Raw genomic sequence first — 17563 nt, 5'->3', positions numbered from 1 at the left:
ACCTACTTATGTAATTGTTGTTGTTAAGTCATTTTTCAGACATGTCAGACTCTCCATGACTCCATTTGGGGTTTTCTTGGCAGAGACATTGGAGTGGTTTGTCATTTCCTTCTCCAGCTCATTTTACAGATGAGGAACTGAGGCAAACAGGGTTAAGTGATTTGCCCCAGGTCACACAGCTAGTAAGTGTCTGAGGCTGGATTTGAACTCATGGAGATGAGTCTTCCTAATTTCAAATTCAGTGTTCTGTCCACTGCACCATCTAGATGTCCACTTATGTAATACTTTGCTAAAGATAAAATTTTCAGGAAATACTCAAAAAGGTTCTGTGTTACCATTAGGATCTCTAAAAAAAAGTAAATGCAGGGTCATATCAAGAGTAGGTTTATATCTACAATTCTTTGTGACTGAAAAAAGAGAGCAACAGATTCAATTTTAGTCTGTCTCCCAAAGTAAGGCTTTATTTCTTGAAAATACATGTGCATTATATCTATATCTATCTATACACACACAAACACACACACATACACACACACACACACACACACACACATTAGTTAATCACATGTAGTATAGCTAGACATGCTATAAATATCTGTGTTTAGAGACAGAGCTGGCAATGAAACCAGATTTCCCTTCTACCAACCAATGCTATGTTCTCTACATCAGGAAAAAACCTGTCAACACCTAACTTGTACCATCCATGCCAGTGAGAGAAATTATTATTTCTCTCTTTTATTTAATAACTAGCTATTGAATCAGGCTCAAGAATTTTCCCTTTTTCTGCTTCCTCAACTAGAAATTAACCAGTGTGGGAAATCTTAGGCAAAGACCTATTGAGGCTAAGATATAATCAAACAGTACAAGAAATTCTAAGTTTAGGCTAATGGATAGATTCCTGTTCATTGCATTTACTCATACAGGTCTGGGAAAATGTTGATTCTCCCTTTTGTCAGACAGGTGATATGGAAATGAATAAGTCTCTTTGACCAAGATTTGAGTGACATAAGTGATGTACATCAAGACTCTTATTAGGGGCAGCTAGGTGGTGCAGTGGAGAGCACCGGCCCTGAAGTCAGGAGGACCTGAGTTCAAATCCGGCCTCAGACCAAACACTTGACACTTACTAGCTGTGTGACCCTGGGCAAGTCACTTAACCCCAATTGCCTAAAAAAAAAAAGAAAAGAAAAGACTCTCATTAGAATGAGCCCACATCTCATTATAATATTCATTTTCTCATTAATTGTTAACTATAGTTGATTGCCACCCTCAGGAACACCTGCTCTTCCAAGAGCATATAAACTGTGAGCCCATCATCACAAGGGTCTTTGACATTCAAGAGTGTCACTCCCCTCTTTTTATTAACAAACTTACTAGCCTTATTATTAAAATGATTGTTACCCAGAAACTATGTCTCTCAAGCTTTTAAATATCACACCAGAATTCTACTAAATTGAACAAACTTTTATTAAGGTACTAGTATGCAAAAGACACCTCTTATCTCTGATGCTTATTGCCTGTCTGACCTTTGGCGAGTCACTTATTTTCTCTGGCTCTCAGCTTGCTCATTATAAATTGAATTTTGAACTACACACATTTATCTCTAAGACCTCTTCCAGCTCTAAACCTATGGACAATGATAGATGGGCCTATAGTCTGTCTCCAGTATCTCACCATGGCATGGAGATGACTTTGGATTCCTTAAGGATATATAGCAGAACACAATCTCAAACATCCTACCAAGGTAGAAAACTCAAATATAAGACCAACAATGTTCTTCATGTCTGTATTTCCTTTATCTTAAGACAGGCCCAGTTAGATTTGGAATGGATTATCACCAGACTGACCACAGAGTGATGAATTGTTTGGTCAGAGGAGCTCTTGAAGACTATCTACTAAGTTACAGATGGCTACTCACACCAAAGAAATTATAAATCTTTGAAATATTGAACAATGTGCAAAGCACTAAAGATACAAAGGGGAACCCAGGACATAATACCTACCTTCATGGAACTTATAATCTAATAGAGGATATATACAAAGCAAATACATAAATAAATACAATGCTTGTCAGAAGAAAAGTCCAAAGAAGTTCAAAGAAAACAATGTGACAAATTTGAAAGAGGAATTACCTCTATCTTGCTGGGGTGAGGGTGGGGCAGGTAATCAAAGGAAGTAAAGGTATCTGAATTCTAACTAGGGAAATAAAAGGACCACTGTAGATGAATTTGGAGTGGGTGAAAAAATTCCATACTGGATATGGTAAAGAATATGAAAGAAAGCAGAGGATGAAGAATCAGAAATTGAATTTGAAAATTGGAAGAGATCTTAGCAGTCACCTACTGCAAGCTATACCTGAAATGAATCACCACCATAACATACCTGAGAAGTGATCACCCAGCCTCTGTTAAAAAGACCTGCTATGAGATGGACATTCTCATTACTAGGAACATTGTGATGACATCACACTTAAATTTGCCCATTTGCATTTTTGATTCATTACTCTTGGCTCTGGGGACAAAGAGACTAAATCCCTCTTCCACAAGATAGCCTTTCAAATGTTGGTTGTTTCAATCAGTTAATCCTCAAATGAAATAGAATCAAAGCCCTTTACTATCTTAGTTGCACTCCTTTGAATGCTCTCTGCTTTATCACTATGTCCTTTTTAAACTATGTTTACCGGAAATGAACATAATGCTCAGAAAGGGTCTGATGAATACAGCATAAAGGAACATTATGTCCTTATTCCTGGATGCTACCACTTTCCTCATGTGGTAAAGACTGCACTAACTTTTTTAGATGTCATATTATTTACAATCCACTGAAACCCTAGATCTTTTTCACACAAACTACTATCTAACCATACCTCCATTTTGCATTGTGAAGTAGACTTTTTGAGCCCAAGTATAAGATCTTATAGCTGTTCTTATTAACTTCCATCTTATTTTAGAATTAGTCCAATATTCTAATCTCTCAAGATCTTTTGCAATCCTGGTTCAGTCATCCAGTATATTAGCTACCTCTCATAGCTTTGTATCACATACAAATTTGATGACCAAATCACCTACCTTTACTGAAGTCACACTAAACAAGCACATAGATCCCTGGGACATCCACTGGTGACTTTTGCCTCAAAGACATCAAATAATTAATGACTGCTCTCCAGCCCAGCCACTCATACAGCTCTGCTTTCATCTAATTGTATTCAGTCAATAAACATTTATCATGTGCCTACTGTGTGCCAGATATTATGCTAAGTGTTCACCAAGTCTACATCTCTCCATTTTCTGTACACAGAATACTCTAACAAATATTTTGTGAAAAACTAGGAAAACCAAATCTACTGCATTCCCCTTCTTCTAACAGATTAGTAACCTTCCCCAAAAAAGTAAATAAGGATAGTCTGGCATGACTTGTTCTTTATGAAGCTATTTTTTCACAGATGACTGGGTTTTATTCCAATAGAGATGCTGTGATTCACACAGGCTCCAGGCCCAAGCCTAAGGCCACAAGGCCTCACATGGAATAACAGGACACTTGGTACCCCAGTGTTTGAGATCTAGGGTGACAGAAAATTATGCTGATAAGATGCCCCTGAATGGGTCAAAATCTGGAGCACTTAGCAGGGGAGTGCAGGTATTTATTTCACACTTTTGAAGAATGTGTAAGCCATTCAGTAGTCTCTCGAATACAAGAAGTCAAAGAGCAACCTAGTACAGATTTCTTTGATGTGGGAGTGGGCAAGAACATGGTGGGCATATAACTCCAGCAGCTCAGGGGCCTTCGTGCATTTCTCCCTCTGCTCACAGTACTGTCTCACAGTGGTGAGGGGGTCTACCAATTCTTTCTTCTCATCTTTGTCTTCCTTCTTGAGGTTCCTGCCATCCACTGCCCTCTTCTTCCCCCTCCCCACCCTTCCCTATATCTGGCATTCTCTCCAGCTTTTTAGTAATTCCCACTTCCCTTTCTATAGCTATACCAATTATCACTTTAATGGCTCATTCTAAAAATTTTCCAAAGAATCAAATTCAAGCTCACTGGTCTATAATTTTCAGACTGTTTTCTTTTCCCTTTTCCTAAAAATTGAAACATTCACCCCTCTTTATTTTGTGTCACCCCTCTCATTTTCCACAGTCTTTCAACTATCACCAACAATGGTTCAGTCATTACATCTGTCTGCTCTTTCAGCCATTCAGGGTGTGGTTCATCTGGGCTAGGTAACTTGAACTTTATTATTATTTCTTCTCTGAGGTTCACACTCCCTGTTAGCCTGTTTTGTTCTGCTATTTCCAGAGCAAAGGCTATTCTCCTTGGCAGAGAAAACAAACAAAATAAGCATTTAGGAGCTGTTTATGCTCTCTCATTAGTTATCATCTCTTTTCCCACAAGCAGAGATATCTTATCCCTTCTTTGACACTGCATCTTCTCCTAAAATAACTTTAAAAACCTCACCTTCCCTTTTGTTTTCCTTAGCTTCCCTTGTTAACCTTAGCTCATGAGCTTTAACACTTCTGACACCATTTTACTGGACGATGCTATGATCTTGTCTTCATCCTCTGTTAGTGAACTTTGTTTCTATCTTCTGTTTGTATTTTTTAAATCTAAGCTGACTGACAAATTCTCTGTATACTCATATCAGTCTCTTCAGATAACTACAATTTCTTCTTCTCACTGGTTTGATTTCCCTTTGTGTCTTCATAATTACAGATATATGAGGACAGAATGGGAAAAGGGGACAGTGGACATCTAGTTTGACTTGAACACAGAGTTTGTGAAGAGCATATTGAAACAAAGCTGGTAACAGGTGGAGCCATATCGTATATGATTTTGAATGCCAAACTAAGAAACATTGTAAAGAAGAAAGTCATCATATACACCAAAATATTTATGGCAGCATTCTTTGTGATTATTGCTGCTTGTTACTGTTTGTCCTTTGTTCTCAAAGAGGACCATGACATCAGGGAAGTGATGCCATGACATGCAAGCAAATTGGATTTAAGTGAGGGAGGGCTGTGCAAAGTCACCAACCTCACTTTCTCCTCTGAGCCATTTGGATTCAGTGGCCAGATACAGATCAGGATGAGTGGAGATGGCCCAGGATATAGTAGGGGACATTGGCCTTTTCAAGGTAAGGTTTTTAACAGGTCTTAGTCTGACAGATTAAAATTTACATTCCCTTTGGACAGAGTACCTGCAGAGGATGGACTCAAATGAGTAGTCAGTCACTTGAGGAAGGGAGACAAATTAGAAGGCTATTGAATTCCATGAAAGACGTACTAAAGGCACAAACAAAAGTGGAGATTGCATGAGTGAATAAAAGGGGACTTGCAAGAGATTCTGTCTCCCTCTCTTATAGTGAGATAGAGACTCTTACTGGAACCCAGGTGGTAAGTACACTTCCCAGAAGTGCTGAGAAAGCTCAATGGGTTGAGAAGAGGAAGTAACGCATGTTGCTAGTTGGAGAAAACTGAGGGGTTTGCTATGCAAAACAAATCCCTCAGGTACTGAAATAACCAGTATCGCTTCTGAAGAATTGCTTTAAAGACCTCAATTTTTTTTCTCTTCTCACTGCTTCACTTACTATCAGGAAGTATCAGGTAGTATCATCATGAAGTGGTATAAGCAGCAAATGAACTAGACTCACTAAGGCCTTGACTTCTAGGGCCGAGTGGAGAGAATGAGCTAATAGTACATTATTCGTGTTTCTTCTAATTTTAACATCTCTAACAAATCTAGGTTCTTCTAAAAAGGACTGTTCACTGTCCATCTTACTAAAAGTTGCCCATCTAGGGTCCCTTCTAGCTAAAACATTCTATTATCCCTTGATTCAATATGTAACCTTACCCCTATCCTTTGCTGCCTTCTCCAACAGATTTCCTCTTTATTGTCCTTCTCCTTTATATTGTATTCAATCACTATCTAGTAGATCCTTCCTTCTTGCCTACAAACACATGCCAGTCACCCCAACTCTCACTAGACACTGCTATCCTCACTAGCTAAAGTCCTGTATCGTTCTTCCCTTTTTCATCCTCTTGGAAAAGTTGTCAACTTCTCTTATCTCCACTTTCTCTCCCTTCATTCTCTTCTAAATATTCTAGAATTTGGATTCTGACTTCATTACCCCAGTGATTCTGCCCTTGCCAGTGTCACCAGTGATTTCTTAATTGTCAAATCTGATGGCCTTTTCTCAATTCTCATTCTTCTTGAATTATCTGCAGCACTTGATACTGCTGACCACCATCTCTTCCTATACACTCTCTCTTCTCAGGATTTTTCATGACACTACTCTCTCTTGTCTCTCCTCCTATCTGTCTAACTCTTCCTCAGGCTTCTTTGCTGGGTTATCATCTATAAGACACTTCCTACTGTGGACATTCCTTATAGTTCTATACTGGGCCTTCATCTCCTCTCTATACTTTTTTTTGGTGAACTTATCAGCTCAAATGGGTTTATTATCTCTATGTTAATGACTTTCAGATCTAGTCTCTCTCCTGAAAGCTCCTGATGAACTGCAGTCATCATCACCAACTGCTAAATGGATATTTCAAGCTGTACATCTCATAGACAACATGACTAAAACTAAACTCATTATCTTAATATACCCCTCTTCTGAATTTCCCTCTGCGCAGTAGCACCATCCTTCTAGTTCTCCAGGTTCCAAATGTTCTTGTCATCTTCAACTCCCCAAATTCATCCTTCATATTCACTAAGTTGCCAAATCTTGTCATCTCTACATTCACAATATATTTCCTTCTCTCAGCTCACAGAGCCTCCACCCTAGCTCCTGCATCACCTACCATCTAGACTAGACCTGCACAACTTGGCAGTCAGTAGGGCTGAAATTAAAATAGGCTAAACTTCTTTAGGCCACAGATAGGTTTTTAGCAGCTCACTTTCCAAGTAAAAGTTTAATTAATGATGAAACTATTTTACAAATAAACCATATTAAAAAGGGAAATTTCAATTAATATTAATTACTTATTACTTAAGATTTTTATTCATCATGAAATCACATTAAAGTTTAAAAATTACTTTGCTAAGCAATACAAGTTTTAATACATTTTTAAGGTTTTCTTATTGTTTACATTTAGTCAATGGAACTTATTACATTTTTTGTCAACAATCAGTTTATTAACAGCTATGCTTTGCTGCATGGTCATATAGGGCAAACATATTCTCAAAAACACTTTTTTTTTTAAATCGAGACATAATCCAGAAACTGTAATCAGCAAACACTTTTTTTATGAAGTCACCTTCAGTAAAAGACCTTCCAGCAGCAACAATTTCTTTAGAAATCTGAAAACTAACCTTAGTAGCAGCCTCATTTTTTAAGTTTACTTTCTTTTTTAAAAGTTATTTATTTCTAGTTTTCAACATTCACTTCCACAAGATTTTGAGTTCCAAATTTTCTCCCCATATCTCCCCTCCCCATACCCCAAGACAGCAGGAATTCTGAATACCCCTTCCCCTTGATCTGCCCTCCCTTCTATCACCCTTCCTCCCTTCTCTTATACTCTTCCTCTTCTATTTTCCTGCAGGAAAGGATAGATTTCTATCCCCCATTGCCTGTTTATCTTATTTCCCAGTTGCATGTGAAAACAATTTTTAACATTTGATTTTAAAACTCTGAATTCCAAATTTTCTCCCTTCCTCTCTCCCCACCCACTGAGAAGGCAAGCAACTCAATACAGGTTATACATGTGTAATCACGCAAAACACTTCCATAATAGCCATGTTGTGAAAAACTAACAGCATTTCCCTTCATCCTATCCCATCCCCATTTATTCTATTCTCTCCTTTGACCCTGTACCTCCTCAAAAATGTTTTCTTCTGATTACCCCCCTCCCCAATCTGCCCTCCCTTCAATCATACCCCCCTTTCTTATCCCCTTCCCCCTTATTTTCCTATAGGGTAAAATAGCTTTCCATACCCAATTAAGTGTGTATTTTAGTCCCTCCTTAAGCCAAAGCTGATGACAGTATGATTCATTCATTCTCTCTCACTTCCCCCATTTTCCCCTCCATGGTAAAAGCTTCTTCTTCCTTCTTTTATGTGAGATATTTTACCCAATTCTACCTCTCCCTTTCTCCTTCTCCCAGTATAATCATCTCTCTCACCCCTTAATTTTATTTTTTAGATATCATCCCTTCATATTCAACTCACCCTGTACCCCTCTGGCTATATATATATTCCCTCCAACTACCCTAATACTGAGAAAGGTCTCATGAGTTACAAATATCATCTTTCATTGTACGAATGTAGACAGTTCAACTGGTCTTTTTATCAAGAATGCTTGAAAGTCCTCTATCTCACTAAATATCCATTTTTTCCCTTAAAGGATTATACTCAGTTTTGCTGGGTAGGTGATTCTTGATTTTAGTTTTAGCTCCTTTGACCCCTGTAATATCATATTCCAAGCCCTCTAGTCCCTTAATGTAGAAGCTGCTAAATCTTGTGTTATCTTGATTGTGTTTCCACAATATGTGAATTGTTGCTTTCTGACTGCTTGCAGTATTTTCTCCTTGACCTGCGAACTCTGGAATTTGGCTATGATAGTCCTAGGAGTTTTCCTTTGGGGATCTCTTTCAGGAGGTGGTTTGTGTATTCTTGGTTCTAGATTATCCAGGCAGTTTTCCTTGATAATTTCTTGAAAGATCATGTCTAGGCTCTTTTTTTTTTGTGGCTTTCAGGTAGTCCAATAATTTTTAAATTATCTCTCTTGGATCTATTTTCCAGGTCAGTTGTTTTTCCAATGAGATATTTCACATTGTCTTCTATTTTTGATTCTCTTGGTTTTGTTTCTATTGTTTCTTGATTTCTCATAAAGTCATTAGCTAAGCTTCCACTTACTCCACTTTGTTTTTATTTTTATTTTTTTTAAGAATCTGACCATCTTTTTTTATTTTATTAATTTATTTTGATTTATCAACAATCACCTCCATATGCTTTTGAGTTGAAAATTTTTCTCCCCTTTCCTCCCCCCACCCTCCCCAAGACAGTGCACAATCTGATATAGGCTTTACATTTATATACCCATTAAACATATTTTCACATTAGTGAAGTTATAAATAAAAATTAAAACCAATAGGAGGAACCATCAGAAAGATGAAACAAAACTCAACAGAAGGTAAAAATACGTGATAGCGATTCAACTTCCATAGTTCTTTCTTTGGATGTGGACAGCACTTTCCATCCCAAGGCCCCTGGAGATATCTTAGATCCTCATAATGCTGAGAAGGGTTCAGTTTAACAATCTTAGTCATCGCATAATGTGGCTGTTATTGTGTACAACGTCCTCTTGGTTCTGCTTACTTCACTCAGCACCAGACCATATAGGTCTTTCCAGGTTTTTCTGAAGTCAGCCTGTTCATCATTTCTTATAGCACAATAGTATTCCATTACATTCATATACCACAACTTGCTCAGCCATTCCGCAATTGATGGGCATCCTCTCAATTTCCAGTTCTTTGCCACCACAAAAAGAGCTGCTATGAATATTTTTGTACATGTGGGTCCTTTCCCCATTTGTTTGATCTCTTTGGGATATAGCCCTAGAAGTGCTATTGCTGGATCAAAGGGTATGCACATTTTTGTAGCCCTTTGGGCATAGTTCCAAATTGTTCTCCAAAATGGTTGGATCATTTCACAACTCCACCAACAATGTATTAGTGTTCCAATTTTCCCACATCTTCCAACATTTATCATTTTCCTGTTTTGTCATGTTGGCCAATCTGATAGGTGTGGTACCTCAGAGTTGTTTTGATTTGCATTTCTCTAATCAATAACGATTTAGAGCATTTTTTCATATGACTATAGATGGCTTTAATTTCTTCATCTGAGAACTGTCTGTTCATATCCTTTGACCATTTATCAATTGGGGAATGGCTTGTGTTCTTATAAATTTGTCTTAATTCTCTATATATTTTAGAAATGAGGCCTTTATCAGAGAGACTGGTTGTAAAAATTCTTTCCCAATTTTCTACCTTCCTTCTAATCTTAGTTGCATTGGCTTTGTTTGTGCAAAAACTTTTCAATTTAATGTAATCAAAATTATCCATTTTGCTTTTCATAATGTTCTCTATCTCCTGTTTGGTCATGAATTCTTCTGTTCTCCATAGATCTGATAGGTAAACTATTCCTTGTTCTCCCAGTTTACTTATGGTATCAGCCTTTATATCTAAGTCATGAACCCATTTGGACTTTATTTTGGTATATGGTGTGAGATTTGGATCTATGCCTAGTTTCTGCCATACTCTTTTCCAGTTTTCCCAGCAGTTTTTTTTTCAAAGAGTGGGTTCTTATCCCAGAAGCTGGGGTCTTTGGGTTTATCAAATAATAGATTACTATAGTCATTGACTACTGTGTCTTGCATATTTAACCTATTCCACTGATCCACCTCCCTATTTCTCAGCCAGTACCAAGCAGTTTTGATGATTGTTGCTTTTCCATTCTGTTTTTAAGAAGTATTTTCTTCAGTGAGCTTTTGGACTTTTTCTTTCCATTTTGCCAATTTTGCTTTTTAAGGCATTCTTCATCTCACTGGATTTTTGGACCTCTTTTGCCATTTGGGTTAGTCTATTTTTTAAGATGTTATTTTCTTCAGTATTTTTTAGGGTTTTCTTTAGCAAGCTGTTGACTTGTTTTTCATGATTTTCTTGCATCACTCTCATTTCTTTTCCCAGTTTTTCCCTCTACTTCTCTTACTTGCTTCTCAAAATCCTTTTTGAGCTCTTTCATGGCCTGGGACTGATTCTTATTTTTCTTGGAGGCTTTGGATGTAAGAGCTTTGGCTTTGTTGTCTTCTTCTGGTTGCATGTTTTCATCTTCTTTGTCACCAAAGTAAGACTTTTTTGTGCTATTTGCTCCTGTTCCCAGCCAATTACTTGAGTTTTAAACTCTTTATTAAGGTAGGCGTCTACTTCCAGTGTGGAGAATATACTGTCCCAAGCTTTGGGGGGTTTGTGTAGATGTTTTCAGAGATACTTCTAGGGACCTGTAAATTTTCTTCCAAGGTGGTACAATCAAGGGTGAGATGTTTACTCTTTTCCTGGCCTGTGCCCTGGTCTATCAGTGACCACAAGCACTCTTTTCCGCCTTGGAACTGTGAAAAGGATTCTATCTGCACTACCACCACAAACTCCACCACACCAATGCTCCTTCTTGCCCCAGAACCACCATCCAGGACTGTGAGACCCAGATTCAAGCATGAGCAAAGCAAGAGAATCCTGCCTCAGCACTAGCAAAGAGATCCCTGAAATCTCCCTCTAATCAGCCACTTGATCCCTGACTGTCTTCAGGATAAGAGCTTGGGAAGCAGCCTCCACCCCAGGGCTGCACCAGGACTGGGGCTGCACCACGCTCCTCTCTCAAAGGTCCACCAGACCTTTCCTACTGACCTTCTAAGTTGTTTTTGGCATTTGTGGGTTGAGAAGTCTGGAAATCTCAACAATTGCTAGTGATTCAGTCCCCTTAGGCCTACTCCAGGTTTGCTGATACCTGGTCTTTGCCTGTGTGGCCCACGCTGAACTGTGCTTCTCACCCAGCCCAGCACAGTAGACCTTTCCCATCAACCATCCAGGCTGTCTTAAGCTGGAAATTTGTTTCACTTTGTCTTTTGATGGGTTCTCCTACTCTAGAATTTATTGAGAGCCATTTTTTAACAGGTATTTGGAAGGGTTTGGGGGAGAGCTCAAGCAAGTCACTGCTTTTACTCCACCATGTTAGCTCCACTCCACACCTCCTGAGTTTACTTTCTTGAAAAACTATTGTTCCCTACTGAGATTTTTTCAACAATTTGGATGCTTTAATTTGTATTTCATTGGGGTCCAATTTGCTTAAGTCAGGATGTTTTGATTCGAAATGACAATGAAGATTGTATTCCTTCAGAATGGCTATTACTGGGGGAAGCTACGTGGTGCAGTGGATAAAGCACCAGCCCTGAAGTCAGGAGGACATGAGTTCAAATCTAGCCTCAGACCAACACTTGAAACTTACTAGCTCTGTGACCCTGGGCAAGTCACTTAACCCAAACTGCCTAAAACAAAACAAAACAACAACAAAAAAGAATGGCTATTACTCCTAGGCAAACAAGGCACAATATTTTGTCTCTCATATAAATAAACAAGTATCTATTTGTCCACTCCAGATTAAACATTCTGTGTTCTGATTTGATCTTCCATTTCTTTTTGTCATCCATTTTACAAAGTCACCCCAAAAACTTTAATGTCAGCACCAAAAAAATCTCCACAGCAACTGCTCACATGCAAAGAAATACTGAACTGAGTTTCTTACCTTGGAGAGAGAGCCAGACACTCCTGTAACTTGGAGGGGAGCTACGCAGAGAGAGAGGGGAAGAAACCCTTGTGTTGTTGCCACTCGTAGCATGACACATGGCTGCACTCACTTTGCTCCTGTTCGATGCCAGTAATAACTGAAAACACAGCAAAAAGATATGACTCTTACTCTTCTCACACTAGAGAGAGACTGATGATGGTTGGTTGCTGCAGGTCAAATGACAAACAGGAGAGAGTGTGCAGTGGCAACCCACCCATCAAGTTCCATGACGGACGTAATAGTGACTAGTGGGGGCACAATAGTGACTAGTAGAAGGCAGGTTAAGAGGGCATGGACAAAGCACTCATTACATCTTTACTTTCTTTTATATCCTCTACATTTTTTGTAGGCCAACCAAAATCCTTTGGCAGACCGCAAGTGGCCTGAGGGTCATATGTCGTACAGGCCTGATCTAGACTATTGCAGTAGCTTCTTGATTGATGTCCCTGCTTCAAGGCCCTTCCCTCTACAACCCAGTCTTCACATAGCTGACAAACTGATTTTTCTAAAGTGCAAGTCTACTCATGTCACTCTACTGCTCAATAAACTCCAGCGACTCCCTATGACCTCAAGTAACTAATATAAATTACTATTTTTAGCATTTAAAGTCCATTACAACCTGGCTGCAATTATCTTTCCAGCTTTATTGCATAAGAATCTACTTCCCAAACTTTGTGGTCCAACCAGACTGATGTTATTATTGTTCCTAATGCAAGCTTCTCCATTTAGATGAACTCTATGCTTATAAAACAAAATCTCCTCCCTTCTGTTTCTCAGAATCCCTAATTTCCTTCTTGATTCTACTCAAGCACTACCTTCTACATGAAAGAGGTTTCTCCTATACCTTCCATCTGTTATGTCCTTCCCCTTCCAATCACCTTCTAAGTATTTAGTATGAACCTATATACGTACATGTTGCCTCACCTAGTTATCTTGTAAGCTTTTGGGAGCAGGGACTATTGCATTTCTGTCTTTTCATCCCTAACATCTAGTACAGTGACAGACACATACAATCACTCAATTAATCCTTGTTGATTTATTGATTGATCAGACTATTGAAACAAAATCAAAGATTCACTCTATATCACTAACAAGCCATGAATCATCCAATTCCTTTCAAAGATCATGGTGTAAAACCAAGTTTTATGGCTACTGAACAATGATGTTTCTACTACCACTACTGATATAAAACATAATATAATACTGACAATAGACAGGCTGATGAAATTATATTTCTTCCCTTTGTTATTCCTTATTTCCTCTCTACCATCAGCATTATTCCCCACCCTTCTTTGCTTGATGTACTAAATAACCTTCCTCCTAAAGGCCATTGAGGATGAAGTCAGCATTATATATAGTAGTAAAACTGTTTGGTTCAGTGAACTGTAAATTATTTGCCTTTCAGAAAAGGCATAAATATGAAAGCTCTATGAAATCATTGCCATAGATGTCCAGGGAACTTGAGTGAGTATGGGAAACCTGTACACAATTAGAATTCTTGATTCTGGACTACCTAGTATTTTAATTACATTTTAAAGCTTACCTCTCAGAAACAAGAAAAAAGCATCATACATATATTTGTTGACACAGAAACTGGTTCACTAATTTTGATAGGATTGACTAATCAGTTTACTTAAATAACTAGCTAGCAACTGGTAAGTTCCACCAAGGCAGGCTTACTTTTATAGAGAGAGACACCAGAAAGTCATTTTGACCACAAATTTATCAGCTATTTGACTATAAGATTTCCATCTTGGTTTACACTGTAATTTCATTATTGTTTTGTGTGTATGAGTATTTTCCCTTGGTGGCTTTTCTGGTTTTATGTGTCTCTGAGTACACATTTAATTTCTGATAAAAAAAATAATTGTACAATTTTGGTTCAAATGAAATCAAGCTCACAAATAAAAGTTGAAAGAGGCTCAGATGCAAAATAGCTAATCTGAAAATTTTCCGGGGGGAATTCAGTGAACAATATTAGTAGACAGTTTTGCACATCAGTCAAAAAAGCTAACTACCTTATTCTGGGTTAATAAAGGCATAATGCTCAGGACTATGTTTGTTGAAATGAAGTGAAGTGAATTGGATTGACAAGGGAGATGATATTCCTGTTGGACTCTTTCCTGATCAGATCATATCTGAAGTACTGCACTCAATTCTTAGTGCTACATTGTAGGCAGTACCTTGGCAAGCTGAAAAGCAACCAGAAGAAAGTGACTAGGATGGTTAATGGTTATTTAAAATGAGACAGAGAGAGAGATATGTTGAGTTATATACTTATTAGGTTTATAGTTGTCATTAAAACACAAAAATAATAGACCCTGTGGTGTAGTCAAATAAATATCTGATGTAGAAAGTAGAAACTTTTGGAAATATGGAAAATTTTAATAAACATATGCCTAGAAATTGGGAGGGAGAACAAATAGAAAGCTTTCATAGCATAGCAACATCAGCACACTACCTATTTTCTAACGAGGTATAGATTCTTAAAAAGAAAACAACATTAGGGAAGTGGTCGAAAACCCAAAAAGGTCACCAGAGCTATTGCTGTTATGAGGCTTCTGAAAAGAGCATGACTGAATACTGGAGAGTGGGAAGTTTCAGCCCTCAAAGTGAGAATTGGCCCAGTATGATGAGGAAAGAGAAGAAAGTTCCTATTGAGATTGTAGAGCTAAAGCAAGTGTTTCCTAGTTTGGATTAGATATTCAGCTGATGTAGATTTAGTACTCTCAAGGCAGATGTATCCACCTCTCTATCCTGACAGCTTCCAGATGAAGGCAACATTGCTTGGGCAGAAAGAGAAATATGATCCTCTCACTCTCCTTTTCCCTCCCTCTCTTCCTCTACCTATTCCTTCCTACCTTATCCTTTCCCCTCTCTCTTCCTCATCCCTTCTGTCTCTCTCTCTCTCTCTCTCTCTCTCTCTCTCTCTCTCTCTCTCTCTCTCTCTCTCCTCTCTCTCTCCCCCCTGTGTGTCTCTGTCCCCTATCCTCCTAACCTTCTCCCCCCTTCTCCATATATTCAGTTAAACAATAAAGTGGATTTTGTCATCCATGTAGTGAATCTCTTTCCCCCAAGGCTACCCTATAAGTAATTTCATACATGGTAGATTTGAGGGACAAAGAACAGATCAAACAAAAAAGACTTTCATACCATTTATATCATAATTTCTCTCTGTCTTTGTCTCTTTGTTTCTCTGTGTTCTCTTTCTCTCTGTATTTCTTCTCTCTCTTTTTCTTCTCTGTCTCTTTCTCTGTTTCTCTTTGTCTCTGAGAGACAGAGAGAGAGAGAGACAGAGACAGAGAGAGAGAGACAGAGAGAGAGACAGAGACAGAAACAGGGACAGACAGAGAGAAAAGACATATCCTTCATCTCTTGATAACTCCTTGGTCAATTTGGATGCTGTGAAAAAGGAGAGAATCAAGTGGCACTACAGGGAGAATTCTGAGTTAAAGCAATAAAAGTACAGGCTATAGAAACCCTGGCCATTGTAAAGTTAAAATCATTTGGGTGCTGTTAATGATTTATTTACTAGTGCACCTAGGAGATCCAGGAAGTCTGTTTCCCTACCTCTCTCACAGGCTTTCAAGTTAAGCATAACATTCTTCTAACCCTGTGAGTTGGTGCTTTTTATTTTGTTTTTCTGATTAAGATATTTCACATCCTCTGGCTTTACTTTAAAGCATGATTTCAGACTTCTCTTTTTCTGGTTAAATTCTCTCATTTAAGCATAGGAACGGACTTTTTTTTCCTCTTCAGAGAAACACATTTCCCTAGACACGAAAGGGAGAATTTAAAAATTAACTCTGAAACAAAATAGTGCTAGTGTGTTTGACCTTCCCTGAGGTTTAGTTCCTTTTTAATGTTTTTTTTCAGTCATTGTTAATATTCCTTTGTGCATGATATAGGCGAGAAAGTTATAACCTGGTGATTTTTGTAAATGGTCTGTGCTATCCAGAATAGAACTCATATACTTTTCCTTACTTTTTTTCTTTGCCTTTTACTTTATTCTTTACCTTCTCTCTACTCTGAATGGCACTGTCTGTCCCTCTGCTCCTATTTAAGTAAGGGAATTATAAGAAAAGTCAAGTATAGTCCAACCTAGAAGTCATCTTGGAGATAATTAATTCAGCCATCTCATTTTCCAATGAAGAAACTGAAGTCACTTTTACACATTCTCCTTAGTCCACATCAATCACCAACAATCAATTATCCTTTGGAGCTGAGGTCAATATAATATAAATCAGTGATTATCAAAATTGTTATTGATTAAAAAAAAGAAAGAAAAGAAAACTATTTCAGGAAAATAGACCAAATAAGTCCTAGAAAGAATCAAACATGGTAATCTGGTGTTTGATAAACCAAAGAGCATAAACAACTCCCTGTTCTGAAAACTGGAAAGTTGTTTGACAAAAAGCAAGTTTATACTGTCCTCTTACCACCATATGCCACAATATCTTCAAAACAGATAAGCAACTTATATATAAAAAATCAAATCATTAAAAAATTAGGGGGAAATGGAAGAAGGTGACTTACACAAGCATACCTGGAGAAACATTCTTAACCAAATAGGGAAGAAAGGTGACCATTAAAAAATAATAATAAAGATTTCAATTCAATAAAATTAAAAAGCTTTTTTTTTTATCAAAAAACAAAAATAAAAAAGTAGTGCAGTTAGAATAAAAAGAGAAACTGATACTTGGAGAAAATATTTGCACCAGAGCACTGGATTTGGAGTGACGAAGACATAGGTTCAAACCCCTCTTCTGACACATACTGTGTGACCCTGGGCAAGTTACTTAACCTCTCAATGCTCTAGGCAACTATGTAAGACCATAAGGTGCAGAGGTGTTAACCTACATAATAGAAGGCATTTCTTCATCTGAATATTTCCTTTACAAATGAAATAAGTCCAATCCCTATTACCTTAAAAAGCCTGATATCCTAAGTAAATAAGAATTTAACAGGAATATCTAAGACCAAGAGTCATTCCCCAATAGATAAGTGATTAAAAGATATTAATTGTTTTAGAAGGATGAGCAAAAAGAGATGAGTTTGAACCTTGTCAGTTCTGAACATTTGTTATGATGGCTTACTTCTTTACCTGCAAATGTCTCTTCTCTATCTATGTTAGGACCCTTAAGTTTTTACCTGTTGTTTATGTAGTCTCTCGCTTCAGGGATTAATACAAAATACTTTAAAGGTCTGTCTGCACTGTGAAGACATGTTG

The 17563-nt window shown here is 37.8% G+C and overlaps 1 long non-coding RNA gene across 1 annotated transcript in view; it reads right to left on the bottom strand.

Annotated features, from left to right (window-relative positions):
- Positions 1–17563, bottom strand: part of LOC110201195 (uncharacterized) — a 200178-nt gene that overhangs the window by 39530 nt on the left and 143085 nt on the right. The window contains exon 2 of the long non-coding RNA XR_002322421.2: positions 12292–12430. This is a non-coding gene — a long non-coding RNA (uncharacterized LOC110201195). The remainder of the gene's footprint in view (positions 1–12291; positions 12431–17563) is intronic.

Source organism: Phascolarctos cinereus, unplaced genomic scaffold, assembly GCF_003287225.1.
Source record: "Phascolarctos cinereus isolate Bilbo 61053 unplaced genomic scaffold, phaCin_HiC Scaffold_4;HRSCAF=312, whole genome shotgun sequence".
NCBI classification, from domain to species: domain Eukaryota; kingdom Metazoa; phylum Chordata; class Mammalia; order Diprotodontia; family Phascolarctidae; genus Phascolarctos; species Phascolarctos cinereus.
Note: the sequence above shows the minus strand (reverse complement) of the source record. Positions and strands in the feature narration are given on the sequence as shown.